This window comes from Aquarana catesbeiana, linkage group LG05 (genome assembly GCF_042186555.1).
Source record: "Aquarana catesbeiana isolate 2022-GZ linkage group LG05, ASM4218655v1, whole genome shotgun sequence".
Classification (NCBI taxonomy): domain Eukaryota; kingdom Metazoa; phylum Chordata; class Amphibia; order Anura; family Ranidae; genus Aquarana; species Aquarana catesbeiana.
This window is the reverse complement of record NC_133328.1, coordinates 355,779,570-355,794,752: the sequence shown is the minus strand read 5'-3', so window position 1 is coordinate 355,794,752 and position 15,183 is coordinate 355,779,570. Positions and strand designations below refer to the sequence as shown.

General features: G+C 42.1%; 1 protein-coding gene across 3 annotated transcripts in view; it reads right to left on the bottom strand.

The window, feature by feature from the left end:
- The window catches only part of LOC141144830 (cadherin-6-like), a 599,167-nt gene extending 584,637 nt beyond the window's left edge, over positions 1–14,530 (bottom strand). For 2 of the 3 annotated variants that reach the window (XM_073630890.1, XM_073630889.1), the window contains exon 1: positions 14,119–14,529. The gene's annotated coding sequence lies outside the window, so the exon portion shown is untranslated. Of the gene's footprint in view, positions 1–14,118 lie in introns of all 3 variants that reach the window. The other variant, XM_073630891.1, reaches the window with a different exon arrangement.
- Positions 14,531–15,183: the final 653 nt, after the last annotated feature.

Here is a 15,183-nt window from a genome sequence, read left to right as displayed (position 1 = left end):
TGTGGTACATAAGAACGTACAGTCGGAAGACAGTTTTGGGTGTGCCCATCCTTCATCACGTTCTCCGTGAACATAATGAAGGGTGGGGAGACCCAAAACTTGTCTTGGTGTACATTCTTAAGTACCACAACAAATGAAAATGTTAAAATTCCACATTCTTGAGTGCAAAATCTCTCTTTGGGACTTTATATTACAGAGAAAGATGGAATTAGTAAAAGACTCCTCTGAAGCTCCAATTCAACATATGTATGTAGATATATATATATATATATATATATATATATATATCTACATATATACAAACACATACACGGGCCGTTCAAATCAAACTGGGACTTTTAATTTAACAGAAGGGATGCTAGCATGGCGATACTACATGCAGTAGTAAGTGGCAAGTGTATCCTATTACTGATAGGCGGCACACATGTCGCGGGCCAGTCCAGAGACCATTAATCAAGATGGCAGAAAAACAGTGTTACTACCTGCATGGAACAGCGTGTGGTGATGAAGTTTCTTGTGAACGAAGGCGTAAAGCCCACAGATATCTACAGAAGACTTCAAGCACAGTACTGTGGCTCAGCCGCAGTAAGACATTTGAACGGTGTAAACATTTCAAAGATGGCCGTACGACCATCAGTGACTATCCCAACCATGGTGGTTTCCAGCCAATAGCAGTCATTCCTGTGAACATTCAGTGCCTGTAACACCTGATTCTGGATAATGGACGCATAACCTAAGACTAATTTTTCTGTGGGAACGGTGAACACAATCATTCATGAACATATGCATTTTCGAAAAGTTAGTGCATGCTGGGTACCAAGAAAGCTTTCCACTTTTGACCAGCACAGAAGAGTGTCTGCGGAAAAAAATGGCCTGGTTTGATCACTAAGGGTGTCCTTGTTTTTCCCGGACAATGCACAAACTCATACTCACCGCGCTATGTGCACATTACAGAAACTCGGCTGGGAGATATTGCCACATCCCCCTTACAGCCCGAACCTCGCTCCAATTGATTTCCACATGTTTGGACCCCTAAAAGAGTTCTTTGGTCAGCATTTCAGCACTGATGACAAAGTGGAGCAGGCTGTGTATATATATATATATATATATATAGTGTATATACATATATATGCACACACACACACACAATATATGCATAGAATTCCAATCTATCAGTCTATTTATCCCATTGTCTAAGCATCATATGTTGTTTACACTGTAGCAGACAGTACAAATGACTTTAAATACCATGCTAAAGCGCAAATCCATGTAGGTCATCTGAATGGCATGTAACATCATTCATCCACTCTGAAGACAGGGAATGTCTTTATACTATCTGAAACAAATGCAAAGGTTTGTATTGGAATGCCCTGTGCTACCACTAGAATATAAATGAGTTACGTTATGTTTGGCTGATCACTTTGCATCAAATTGGTTCTAAAGTAATGAACATTGCATTCATGCTTTCTCACTACAAATGGTTCGCAGATCGAGACTGAAGGGCAGATCCAGCTACATCCTAACCTCAAATTACCACTTTCCTGATGATGCTGAAATACCTTTCCCTTTTACAGACCTGTATTTTCTACTGCTACTAGGGGACTGATCTACCACAATCACCATGATTAATCAGCTTTTGCAGCCATTGTGAGGGAAAGCTGAATTTAAACCAAACCATTTGCAGTGATGGGGTCTATTTCACATTCACCTCTACGTTCACCTTGAAACATATGAACATTTCTTACAGAATATCACATGGAAGCAAGAATAATGTGACCCTTCTCTGAGCCAAAGCATCTATTCCACTAGATATAAAAAAAGAAATCTGCTGGAGAAGCACCCTGCTTACTAGATGCCAACCAGCTGCAAACATTACACCAGATAACAGAATTAGCATACTTGAGCAGATTTAAAGTGCACACACTCTGGGTCTGGGATAATAACCACTTTCCTCCACATCAAAAATATTTATCAGCATACACATCTACATCGTTTTTTTCAGCAGTGGTTAAAGATTTGAAAACTTGTTTTTTGTAATGATCACCACAGCTGCAAGATCTAAAACATAACTATTGTGCTGCCTGATCCATCCAGGGCGTTGTGGTATGATCAACAGATTTGACCATGAATGCAGACGGCTAGTCTAACCAATATGTTTTCTACCCAAACTGAAACGTTGAATTGTGTGACTTTCAGGGGCAATTACAACTAAGGTTGATAACTTTTTTAGGCAGAAAATACAGAGCTAATTATCGTTTCTTAGTACTAACATTGGCAACAAACCCCATTTTAACTGACCAGGCCGGAAACATAACAGTCATATGTCAACCCTAGTCACACAAGAGCTGTATTCTCTACTTGCTCTTTAAATAATCAGACTGGTTTCCCCCACATTTGATATCTCAATATATATCTGTTGGCCCTTCGCACATGACCCAGTTATTAATAGATAAGGTCTAAAATGACCTAAGCTGCCCTGTTATCAGAACATGTACATAGATTATTGGTTAGGCCTCATTCAGACAGGGTGCACAGTGCCGTACGTCCATGCATGGCAGCGTGTACCTGCAAGGGAATACACAAGTGTTCCATTCTTCCACATTCAGGTAGTTCCATTGATGTCTATTGGGACACATAGTTGCAAGGACAAACTTACACTGTCTGTGTTCAGGGACCCAAATGCACCCGCATGCACCCAAACAGATGTCATTTTGGGACCCAGTAGCTGTGTCTATGTGGCTACTGTGTCCCAATAAACATCAATAGGACTGTCTGCAAGGGGAGGCAAAGATGTCTTGTGCATCCCAGTGCAGGTAAACATGGCCCCTGCATGGGTGTACGGTATTGCACTCCCTATATGAACGAAGCCTTATGCCGCGTACACACGGGTGGACTTTTCGACGGACTAGGTCTGGTGGACTTTTCGACTGACTTTCCGACGGACTTTACGAATGAACGGACTTGCCTACACACGATCAACCAAAGTCCGACGGATTCGTACGTGATGACGTAAGACCGGACTAAAACAAGGAAGTTCATAGCCAGTAGCCAATACGAGCGGACTTTTCGACCGGACTTGAGTCCGTCTGAAAGATTTGAAACATGTTTAATCTCTAGGTCCGTCAAACTTTTGGGAAAAAAAAGTCCGCTGGAGCCCACACACGATCTAATTGTCCGACGGAAAGTCCGCTCGTGTGTACGCGGCATAAGGTAAATATGCAAGTCTGTTGCTAGAGTCCTGTTTGCTTTGTTTTTTTTTGAGCTGTAGTTGACCTGTGGCTATAACCTGCAAAGTCAAATCCTATTAGCAGCACATTGTAAACCCAAAACCTCCTAACTCTCAAAAATTGTACACAAAAGCCTACTTGAAACCTAGGTTTATTGTCACTGAGCTGTTGAAGTACTGTTACATCTTATGCTAAGTCATGCTTACATAACGTTTCCCTACTACTACTCAAGAAGAAGTTACAGTATATGAATAAGGTTATGAGTCCACTTGGTTTTGCTATGAGCCTACCTTTTGTGTTAACACCAGCCTAAAACCCAGTGGGGCCCTGGAGGGGCCAACATCTGCGTTCACAATACGTTGTTAATACATTCTGCTGTGTTGCACTTAGGAAAAGTGTTAAATATAGTGTTAAATATATATATATATATATATATATATATATATATATATATATATATATATATATATATATATATATATATATATAATATTACCAGAAATATTGAGATGTCTGCCTTTACACTCACATGAACTTAATGGCATCCCAGTCTTAGTCCATAGGGTTCAATATTGAGTTGGCCCACCCTTTGCAGCTATAACAGCTTCACCTCTTCTGGGAAGGCTGTCCACAAGGTTTAGGAGTGTGTCTATGGGAATGTTTGACCATTCTTCCAGAAGTGCATTTGTGAGGTCAGGCGCTAATGTGGACGAGAAGGTCTGGCTCCATTCCAGTTCATCCCAAATGTATTCTATCGGGTTGAGGTCAGGACTGTGTGCAGGCCAGTCAAGTTCCTCCACCCCAAAATCACTCATCCATGTCTTTATGGACCTTGCTTTGTGCACTGGTCCAAATCATTAGGTGGAGGAGGGATTTTGGTGCGGGGTTGTTTTTCAGGGGTTGGGCTTGGCCCTTTAGTTTCAGTAAAGGAATCATGATACCAAGACATTTTGGACAATTTATGCTCCCAACAATGAGGGAACAGTTTGGGGATGGGCCCCTCCTGTTCCAGCATGGCTGCGCACCAGTGCACAAAGCAAGGTCTATAAAGACAAGGATGAGTGAGTTTGGGGTGGAGGAACTTGACTGGCCTGCACAGAGTCCTGACCTCAACCCAATAGAACACCTTTGGGATGAATTAAAGCGGAGACTGCGAGCCAGGCCTTTCCTGTCCACATCAGTGCCTGACCTCACAAATGTGTTTCTAGAAGAATGGTCAAACATTCCTATAGACACACTCCAAAACCTTGTGGACAGCCTTCCCAGAAGAGGTGAAGCTCTTATAGCTGCAAAGAATGGGCCAACTCAATATTGTACCCTACGGACTAAGACTGGGATGCCATTAAAGTTCATGTGCGTGTAAAGGCAGGCATTCCAATACTTTTAGTAATATACTGTATATATATATATATATATATATATATATATATATATATATATATATATCCATGCATTTTTTAAAGATATATGGGGGTTTCAGTCTCATCTCGTCTTCCTTGAAGATGCCCACGGGGGCCCCAGGTGTTTTGGAATTCTAGCAAAGACCATGTCTTGTACACTCTATGAACATTATGTTGTAGGCCTAGCCTTAGCTCCCTCCCCGTCTTTGCACACAAGGCTCCACCAACAATTAAGTGACTGTGCCATCTATGATCAAGAGTGATTGATGTTTTGTGGTATATGAGGCATGCAGCAACACAAGTTGCTTATTGTTTTCCACTGATATAACCTCTAAAAAGAAACATATTGAAACACACAGTCTGTAGTAAATGTATGCATTTACCATCTTTCTCTGTGCTATTATAGCTTAACACCAGGATAAGCAAATATTGTCTAAATATAACAGTCATGTGTCTTCTTTCTTAAATCTAGGTGTGCTTTGTTTATTTATTCCAGATTTGTGCAGTAATCCCCATAAAAGGTTGTCTCTGTGCAGGAACACCCTGTAACTGCTACTCTCTCTTCTTGCACAAAGTGACAGGTCTTCAATCTGCTCCCTCTTATAGTTATCAGCAGGTAGACTTTAATGGGTGGAGTCTGCTGGGCCGTTCCGACAGTGCTGCTCTCTGCATTAGGTATGTGTAGCACAGTGATGATATTAATTCTACTTTTACAGTATATAAAAATATTTGGGCTTCAAAGGTGTTTAGTGCACATTTATTTCTACCTCTTTCACGATTAAAGCGAAGTTCCACCCAAAAATGGAACTTCCGCTTTAAGTGCTGGTGACCCCTTGACATGCCATATTTGTCATATAATTTTTTTGGGGGTAGCGGGTACCCTGTTTTTACAGGCACCCAGCTCCCACTTCCTTCCCTGGTGCCCCTGATCACCTCCCTCCCTGATTGCCCGGCCATTCACAGCGCACAGCGCGGCTCGCGCATGCGCACGCCCAGCTGTGAAGCCACAGCCGAGCGCCCACAGTTAGAACGCCATGGAGAGGAGGGGGAGAGGAGTGAGGCTTCGTGTGCCCACATCACTGGACTGTGGGACCGGTGAGTGTCTGATTATTAAAAGTCAGCAGATACACTTTTTGGAGCTGCTGACTTTTAAATGGATGGAACTCCGCTTTAAGGATAATGCTTGGAGTTCCAATGTAAACTGGAAAGGAGACCCATAAATGTAAGTGTATCTGTACATAAAATGTATTTTTTTTTTTGTTTTGGAATGAACTTATTCATTTTAGACCATTTTAGACCCTCTGTCAACTTTTACTGCTCTCCGGGTCTCTGTTAAAGATCCCCCTAACTCTGTTCTGGAGACAATGCTTTACCAGACTGGAAGTGAAGGAAAAGCAATAACAAGGAACATACAGCAATAAAAAGTTAACAGAGGTTCTAGCATCCTCTCCCTAAGTTATTATCTGTTCTGCTGTTAGAGAGGTTTCTCCTCACCTCCTGTATGTTTTTTTTTTTTTTTTTTTACCAGACAGGAAGTGAAAGAGTACTTGCTTCTTCCCAACTCTATTCAAAATGTAAAAAAAAAAGTTCTGGGCATAGATATACTTTGAGAATCCCCTGTGCCCCAATGAAAGCATGATGGTTGGTGCGTGCTTGGAGGAACAGCGCTAATGTGCTGAATAAAGTGCAACGCCTTAATTACTTTTTTTATAGAACGTTTTTGGAAGGTTACAAGTGACATTGTAACTGAGCACCACAAACTGAAAATGCTATTTAATTAATATTGTTTGGTGAGAAATCACTTTGAAAAACGCCCCCCATTTCTAGCCCTGGCCATCTAAGGCCAAGTTAGGGCTGATGTTTTATGTAGCATTTATTTCCTATAATCCATCAGCCCCTAGCTCAGGCATGCAGGCAGAAGGGTGTGCTTAGTTGAGAAAACCCCTTCTCCCCTCCTCCAGGTCCCTTCTCCCCTCCTCCTTCCCCCTCTGCCTTTTTCTCTTTTTTCTTCTCTCCTGAGTAGCCATCCCTCTCTCATGACTCCGTGTCATGTACAGCTTCTACTGGTGCCCGCCCAAGGCTTTTTGCCTTGTCTTGTATTGGAATTCTGCAGGGCAAAGCTTCCCAGTGCAATCCCAACACATCTGGTGGGGATGGGTGCTTAGATTACTATTGTGCCAGGTATGTGGTGGACTAACGCAGCAAGGTGGTGTGAACTGGCAAAATAGAGAATTAGGCCCCTTTAACACGGGCTGTCAGTTTTTCGGGCAGACTTGATCGGACCCTCCAGTCTCTTCTATTGAGTCGCAGATGTTAGAGGACACACGCTGCCATTTAATCTGATGTTGTCTGTCAAAAACAGACGGATGGGGGATCCATTCTCGATCCGTCCGGCAGATCAGATCAGATGGCATCGGGTGGAAACAGCCAGGAGGTCCGTTTTCATTTGATTACCCCATAGAAGAGAGCTCTGCATAGAGGAGCAGACCTGTCAACCGTCTACTCAGCGGGGATCAGCGGAGAGATCCCCCACTGAGCAAGTGGATCCTGCTTAGCGGAGGCGTCTGTGTGAAAGGGGCCTAAGGTATTTTACTTGTCTTGCTCTGAAATGGTACTGGTCAAAGCTGCCCAGTGGAGTCCCAATGCACTTGGTGTGAATGGGCCTTTATCCCTCTTAAGTGCCATGTATGTAGTTCACTACATCTAACTACAGGATAAAACTTTAAATATGTTAGGACCAAACGCTTTTTTGCGGTGTAATCACCCAAAAAAAAAAATCTGCTACAAAAAATTGATCTGCCTGCTGGACAATTTCTTTTGCTCTCATTAAAAACATGTTCAGAAAGATAAGGAGAATGGATTGTTCAAGTCAACAGTAAAACCGCAAAGGATTTAATAAAAGTTTAATAAAAACTGTGCCTGGTATTTTGTTGTAACCAATGGCACATGGCCGTCTTATGCCCCGTACACACGGTCGGACATTGATTGGACATTCCGACAACAAAATCCATGGATTTTTTCCAACGGATGTTGGCTCAAACTTGTCTTGCATACACACGGTCACACAAAGTTGTCGGAAAATCCGATCGTTCTAAACGCGGTGACGTAAAACACGTACGTCGGGACTATAAACAGGGCAGTAGCCAATAGCTTTCATCTCTTAATTTATTCTGAGCATGCGTGGCACTTTGTCACATGATCGGAATTTCCGACAACGGATTTTGTTGTCGGAAAATTTTATAGCCTGCTCTCAAACTTTGTGTGTCGGAAAATCCGATGGAAAATGTGTGATGGAGCCTACACACGGTCGGAATTTCCGACAACAAGGTCCTATCACACATTTTTCCTCGGAAAATCCGACCGTGTGTACGGGGCATTAGAACACAAGTGCCTTTAAAAAAGACCTCAATATTCTTTCAAAATTGTGTCTCTGAATGTATTTGCTGTCTCTCCAGCTGATGCACACACATCTCATCTCAAGGTAGAGAGGTCTTACAGACGACTCGATCACATGCCAAGATTATATAGTTCTAAAAGGTAAATAGATCAAAGCTATTTATGCCTGGGCAGCAGAAAGGCCAAATGACATGCCGGCGGAAAGCATACTACCTGGCTTGGCCCCCCTCCCGTGTCACAAAAGCAATAACTACATTACAATGTTATTTCATCCTTTCACATTACAGTTCAGCCTGGGGAGCGCAGCCTGGAACAAGTCTGGAAAGAAAAGTATATATAGATATATATATATATATATCTATATATATAAAAAGACAGCCATTATCTTTAATAGATAAATGGTTGGCCCGACTGGAGAATTAAAAAAGGCCAGGTTGAGTCTCTGGACAGCACGTCACAAGCCTTTTCTTCTGTATGTCATCTATTTATATCAGCCTTTCACGTCTATATGGCTTGTATAAGTATTAATCTGAAAACTGCACAAGACAGGCTCCTATGTAATAACATATTTTCTGCAAAATGTGAAGCGAAATCACATGATTACCTATTTACTGATTTCCATTTCTAAAGGGTGTCGAGAAGAAAAAAAAAAAAAAAAGAAAATCAAGGTATTGTGAGCCCAGTAAGAATGTAGTGTCATGACTAAGCAAGAAGTAAATGAGCCAGCTCCCCCCCAGAATTTTTATCTGCTCTGGAACACATTTCAGATGCTACAGTTGCCGTTCAAAAGCAAGGCAAATCCTGCATTTAATCAGCAAGAATATTGATTCACCATGCAGAACTTTCTGCCTAATTCGAATATGGCCACATGTTTTCCCTTGAATAGTGCAAGGAACAGGGAAGTGTAAATGGCAAACTAATAGCATTTCAAGCTCTAGCTGTTTAATTTCTGAAAGCTCTCCATTTTAGTCATTTGGCTGCCTGCCAATAGACCAGCCCATGTTCTGGTAAGGCTGCTTCTGAACTGCTAAAAAAGAAAAAAAAAAAAAAGAAAGAAAAAGAGAAAAAGTGCCCCACTTCAGCCTTGTGCTGGATACAGCATATGAGTTTGTGGCTTATATTTGGGGCGTTCACCAGTGTGAATGCACTGGCATCAGCTACTGGGTGAGATTTACTAAAACGAGTGCAGCTGTGTATGTTAGCCAATCACCTGCTAACTTCAGCTTGTTCATTGAGCCTGGGTTTACACTGATGCAAATTTACAGCGGCTTTGATGCGTTTAGGAATTCGCAGGTCATGTAAAAAGCATAGTATTCCATGGCTTTGGTTCACATCTATGCATTGCAAATTTGGTGGGAGAAAAAAAAAAAGGGCGTGTTGACTGCGGGTGCGATGCGAATTCCTATGGTGCATTGCAAATTTAAACTTCATAAGCATCAACGCGCAGCACACAGTTCACATCTCTGCAAATTGTTCACTGTCTGCCTCCTAAAAAATGTGGTAAAATTGCGGTAAATTTGCTGTAAAATGACGGTAAATTCACACCTGTCCACCTCAAAAAGCAAGGCACCTCACACAGGACAAAAAAATGGATCAAATTTGCAGTACATTGCATCGCAGGAGTGTGAACCTAGGCTGAAACTTTGACAATAAAACCTGGAAGCTGATTGGTTTCTATGCAGAGCCACACCAGATTTTGCACTCGCCAGTTTTACTAGATCTCCCCCACTGTATCAAGATCATATGCATCGATATTAGCAATATTAATTAGAATATTCACCATCATCATACTGTATCAAGATCATATGCTTTGATGTACAGTTAACCACGCAGTAGTTTATAAGACCTACACAGTCGATCAAAAAAAAAAAAAAAACATTCCGAGAACTTCAGAATATTGGAGGCAACTGGTGCAAGTGCATGGTAAACACATTTTTTGCGTGCAATAGATGTTGCTGAAAAGCTCCTGTCCTGCCATAATTAGAAGTAACCCACATCCAAGGCAGTCAAATAAATGAAAGGGTCTCCTTTGATGGGAACAGACTCAGAGCAGGGAGAGGAGAATCACATTTCCCAAGGGAATAAGCATTGCTTCAAAGAGAAATCAGACTGGAACATTAGTTCAATCCCACAGAAGCAACGCGGAAGGAACTACAGTCACTTTCAGAGAAATAAAAAAAAAAATTAAGTTCAACGAAGTTCCTAATTACAATTTATTTTCTTTAAACTAATCCCCTTAATCGCCTTTTTTTTTTTCTTTTTTTTTTTTTACGTTGACGTGCTGTGCCAGAGTTTCACGAAATGCCCCAATATCCTGATATGCAATAGAGCATAATAATATAAAATATCTTTAGGCAGTGTTTTTGTTTTAGCCTATGAATACTGCCTGCTGACAGAATGTGAAAGATTAAAAAGAAAAAAAAAATGCGGCATATGTCAATTTGTTGTTAGGCATATATGTATTTGACTGACTTTGTGGCTCCAAATTGGTTTTCCTGGAGAACCCAAAGGGACAAGTGAATTCCCCTGGGAAGTGGAAGCGTGCCCATCTCCTAAATGACTGCAAAGGACAATTGTAAAAAAAGAGAAGAAAGAAAAAAAAAAAATAACAGATTCCCACTCTGGTGTGTCATAGCATCGCCCTCCAAAGTATGGATTGCGTCTCGCAAAAATCGATGCTTATTGTTTACAATGACCAAAACGCTTTGATTTTTTTTCTTGTTTTTTTCTTTCTATGAATTACATGTGCAGCGTTTCAGTAAAGCTAGGAGAAGAAATAATGAAGGGAGGTGTTTTTTTTCAACATTTCAAAACACAGCAACATCTTTTGTAAAGACAGTCCATGGGAAACAAAAAAAAAATATTTTTTTCTCATCTACTTTTTCTTTTTGTTTTTTTTTTCCTGTTTTGTCCCACTTTTCACATGAATAGATAAAGAAACCAAAGCAGTCAGAGAGTAACCCAACTGGCAAAGATATGATTTCTCTTTTCCCCTCAACGTGCAAGTGTGTGCAGCGAGGTGTGCAAATCAAATTAATGTCATTATCTAGTATTAGTTCTGAGTCTTTTCCACCAAGTTGAGTGCTTTGCAAATGCAGCCAGCAGTGAAAGTGTATTCCTCTGGATGAGACTTTTCATGTGGACTGTGGAAATCAGCCTGTTATGTTCAGAGCTGGAGACATAGAGCAATACCTGTTGTAGATGAAGCCTTTATTGTATTGTACATTCCAAGAGATGTGACGCCGATGCCTCTTGCCAAATTCAAGTATAATTGCTCCTTCTCTGTGCCTGTCACTCTATTATGTGACTGCTCCCCCCCCCCCCCCCTTTTTTTTTTTTTTTTTTTCTTTCAACTGGCAAAACACTATTATTCTTTTCCAAATAGGTCATACTAGTATAGATCTGAATTTTCCACAGTAATAGAAGCCTAAAGCTAAAAAAACCCAATAATTGCATAGCACTCGAAAATGTTGCCTTTTACATTTTAATACATCCTCCTATTGCTGGAGACTGAACTTTGCTCCTCGTGACACTGCGACCAATTTCCCAATGACACAGTTGGCAGCCTGGCTCCTGCTATACCGGGGAAGCAGATTTAGAAGCTGAATGTGTAAAAGTGATGCCACTCACTGCTGTAATTAATATATCACTGAATATACCAATCCGCTCACAATGATTTAAAGGAGACAGCCAGCTCCACAGCCACTCTGCACTACAGACATAGATAGATAGATAGATAGATAGATAGATAGATAGATAGATAGATAGATAGATAGATAGATAGATAGATAGATAGATGCCACACACCGCTTTCCTTGAGTAGCCTGATGAAAATTCTAGGAGCCCTATGAAATAGATGGACAGAAAGACAGATAGAAAGATAGAAAGATAGAGGAACACTGCTGATTACTTTTGCTGAGTAATCTGATAGAAAGTCCATGCAATAGAATACATAGAAGATAAATAGATAGATAGACAGATAGATAGATAGATAGATAGATAGATAGATAGATAGATAGATAGATAGATAGATAGATAGATAGATAGATAGATAGATAGATAGATAGATAATGAGGGGTGCCACTCAAGGCTTTTTATGAGCAATCATATGGAAAATCCATGAGTCCATTATGACCTATCCATTTTAACACTCAAGTTCTAATGCACTTTTACATGTCACAGGGATAAACAGACAGACAAACAGACAGACAGATAGATGCCACTCTAGGCTCATGAGCAATCAGATGGAAAGTCCAAGAGTCCATTAAGACCTAAGTATTTGAACACTCAAGTGTTAATGGAGTTTATAGGGATGCGATAGATAGATAGATAGATAGATAGATAGATAGATAGATAGATAGATAGATAGATAGATAGATAGATAGATAGATAGATAGATCAAAATGTGAGGGATGCCACACATGGCTTGAGTAATCAGATGGAAAGTCCTAGAGCCCATGAACACCTTTGCATTTTCCAGGTAAAGTTTTACGCACGCTAACACACACACACACATCTCAGTCATTGTTCTATAATAGGGTCTAGTTCACATCAGTGCAAGATGCACTAGGTAAAAAAGTTCACATCCTTTTCTTTGGCGCACCGACAAGCGTTAGTGCTCCCGTTAGCACATTTGGATGTGCGCCAACGCCTGATACAAGCACATGCCAATCCTGGTTGACAATGCAGCCTAAAGGACACGAGTGTCTTGTAGGGCCCCCTCCTTCCCTGGTTAAGCCATGCATCCCACATGGCACTGAATGCAGCTGTACTTTGCTGAGTCAAAGACTGGGTGCAGAACCAGGAGAGGGTGCAGAACCAGGATAGGGTGCAGAACCAAGAGAGGGTGCAGAACCAGGGGAGGGTGCAGAACCAGGATAGGGTACAGAACCAGGATAGGGTGCAGAACCAGGATAGGGTACAGAACCAGGATAGGGTGCAGAACCAGGATAGGGTACAGAACCAGGATAGGGTGCTGAAGGTCCAGAACCAGGATAGGGTGCAGAAGGACCAGAGCCAGGAGAGGGTGCAGAATCAGGAGAGGGTGCAGAAACAGGAGAGGGTGCAGAGGTTGCAGAACCAGGATAGGGTGCAGAAGGTCTAGAACCAGGATAGGGTGCAGAAGGACCAGAACCAGGATAGGGTGCAGAACCAGGAGAGGGTGCAGAACCAGGAGAGGGTGCAGAACCAGGAGAGGGTGCAGAATCAGAAGAGAGTGCAGAAGGTCCAGAACCAGGATAGGGTGCAGAACCAGGATAGGGTGCAGAATCAGGAGAGGGTGCAGAATCAGGAGAGGGTGCAGAAGGTCCAGAACCAGGATAGGGTGCAGAATCAGGAGAGGGTGCAGAAGGTCCAGAACCAGGAGAGAGTGCAGAACCAGGAGAGGGTGCAGAATCAGAAGAGAGTGCAGAAGGTCCAGAACCAGGATAGGGTGCAGAACCAGGATAGGGTGCAGAATCAGGAGAGAGTGCAGAAGGTCCAGAACCAGGATAGGGTGCAGAATCAGGAGAGGGTGCAGAATCAGGAGAGGGTGCAGAAGGTCCAGAACCAGGATAGGGTGCAGAACCAGGATAGGGTGCAGAATCAGGAGAGGGTGCAGAATCAGGAGAGGGTGCAGAATCAGGAGAGGGTGCAGAAGTTCCAGAACCAGGATAGGGTGCAGAACCAGGATAGGGTGCAGAATCAGGAGAGGGTGCAGAATCAGGAGAGGGTGCAGAAGGTCCAGAACCAGGAGAGGGTGCAGAAGGTCCAGAACCAGGATAGGGTGCAGAATCAGGAGAGGGTGCAGAAGGTCCAGAACCAGGATAGGGTGCAGAATCAGGATAGGGAGCAGAAGGTCCAGAACCAGGAGAGGGTGCAGAAGGTGCAGATCCAGGATAGGGTGCAAAACCAGTATAGGGTGCCAGGGATGTGTGATGGAGAGGAGCATACAGATGACAATGGAGAGTATGGGACTGTCACCTGAACACTGCAGCCTCCTCCATCAGAGGTGACCTTCAATAACCTGAACATCTCTTAACTTTCTATACAACTCATCCCAGCCATGAGTCAGGGGAAGAAGAAGAAGATGAAGAAGAAGGGAGCCGTGTCCTTACCGGAGGGTGCAGGGATCCTCCTGACTGGTACCCTGGTCAGCGCCGTCCGTCTATTCCCCTCTCCTCCTCCTCCTCCTCGGATGGATGTATCAGTGTGACTGGGACTACTCCGCTCCACACATCGCACCTCGTCCAGCACAAGAAATCACAGGCTGTGTGATGAATAGAGGAGACCCCCCCTCCTCCTCCTCCTCCTCCTCCTCCTCACCGAGCTCCCTCCGCTCTCACTGGAGCCGCACAACTCAGCATGGAAAGGTTAAGGACTCAGCCAGCTCCAGCCGACTCCGCACTCTGATTTGCAAGTGAATTCGGTGGGAGGGGCGGGGGCGGGCTTTGTTACAGACCCCTCGTCAAAGGACAACTTGTGTGTCTGAAGTGTGGACCCATCATCTTCTACAACGGACTGTGTGAGTGCAGGAGGAGGACCGAGGAGGAGGAGGAGGACCGAGGAGGAGGAGGAGGAGAGAGGGGACCACTACACTGAACTACTCCGCTATACATTCCACTAATCACCACCACTGTCCTTCTATCACATCACTAATACACACCACACAGGGCACGAGGGAATCAGGAGAACACATACATATTATCAGAATTGGTGTTATTATTAGTATTGTTGTTATTATATCATTGGTATTATGATAACTGATACACTAACAACAATATTAATAAAAACACCAACAATTATATAATAACAACAATACTAATAATAACACCAACAGTGATAAAATACAAACATTAACATAATAATAACAATACTAACAAAAACACCAACAATAACATAATAATAACAGTACTAAAAATATTAACAATAACATAATAACAACAATACTAATAATAACACCAACAATAACATAATAATAACAATACTAATAATAACACCAACTATAATATAATAATAACAGTACTAAAAATATTATCAATAACATAATAATAACAATACTAATAATATTATCAAAAATGATATTATATAAACAATACAAATTCTTATAATAATACTAACAGTGATATTATAGTAACAATACTACTACTACTAGTACTGATCCCAGCAATGATATTATAATG